Source organism: Cynocephalus volans, chromosome 2 (genome assembly GCF_027409185.1).
Source record: "Cynocephalus volans isolate mCynVol1 chromosome 2, mCynVol1.pri, whole genome shotgun sequence".
NCBI classification, from domain to species: Eukaryota; Metazoa; Chordata; class Mammalia; order Dermoptera; family Cynocephalidae; genus Cynocephalus; species Cynocephalus volans.
Genome location: NC_084461.1, coordinates 62,680,830 through 62,682,126, shown reverse-complemented (window position 1 = coordinate 62,682,126; position 1,297 = coordinate 62,680,830).

The window sequence follows — 1,297 nt, the reverse complement described above, 5'->3', positions numbered from 1 at the left end:
TCCTTGGATAATGGAATAGGCAGCTTCTCTCATTCTTCCTTCGCAGAGGCTGATACCTCTTTGACGGGAAGAGTGAAGGGATAATAAAAGACAGGAAAGATTCCCGGAGATGTAGTAGGGCCCTGTTTCTGACTCTGAAGGCCTAAGAGGCAATAGGGCACACAAGGCACAGGGCTGCCACCGAGAGGCGACCCCATGTTTGAGGGAGAATGTGCCACCTGGCTTTTCTCATCTTCTGTGTTGTGTGCCCAGCTCACCAGGAGACAGAGGTTCATGGCCCAGGGGCTCCATCCAGACAAAAAGGCAACATGGCTGAAGCATGGTAGACAGTATGGGGTGGAAAAGAACCCCTTTCTCCCCCCAAAAGAACTATGCCCCTGAAAAGGTCACCTAGACTCCCTTTGGGAGTGAGTTCCCTGCTGAGATGCTTCTCTCAGATGTTCAAACACCCCCAGCTATCCCTGTGCACTCTGCTGTCAGAAATGAGTACAGCATTCCAGGAGGGTCTACAGCTTTTGCACAGTGCCCAGATCAATTTTCTCTGCATTTGCTAATACCCCATCTATTTGTACTTTGGCTGGCTGCTTCTGAAAGGCATGACAACTTACCCATGCATTAGGTTAGGTTTCACTACAGTCTCCCTTTTGGGAGTTCCAATTCTGCTTTTAGTTGTAGGAGAGACTTAAGATGCAGGTCAAGAGATTAAAGTTGTAATAATAACCTGTGCATTAAGGGCTGGCGGGAAGAGTAGTAGACAGGAGACTATTAAAATCAATGCAGGAAGTTTTAGGAGGAAAGAATTAAGGACTCATGAATTTAGGGTCTAATAGGTCTTCAACACAGATGCTAAATTGTTGAAGGGTGAAGGGGTGGGGAGGGAGTCAAATAGAACAGTAAAACCCAGGTGCTAAAGGTACCACCCTCCTTAGAAGGCTGTGGCCCTGGCTCTCAGCCCCCCAGTAGCCAGATTTCCCTGAATCAAGGGCCCAGGGCTGTGGCTGCTGAAGAGGCCTCTGAAGGACTCTGGGTGTTGAGAGCCTCAAAGCAGCAGAAATTAGGCTGGTTGGTTAGTCATCTAAGACTGAGACTTCACAGACAAAAGTGTGAAAGGCCACCACTTATATAGTGTTCCATGACTCCTTCTCCAGTGGTTCTTGGTCCCCTGACCTCCCCAATACCACTAATCATTCTGTGCCAGCTTTGTGCCATTTTCTCAATTCCCTTACTTCTTGAAGTTGGACTGGATTTGGTGGGTAGGGGACAGGAGTTCCTCTGGTTTTTCTGAATTCATATTTAA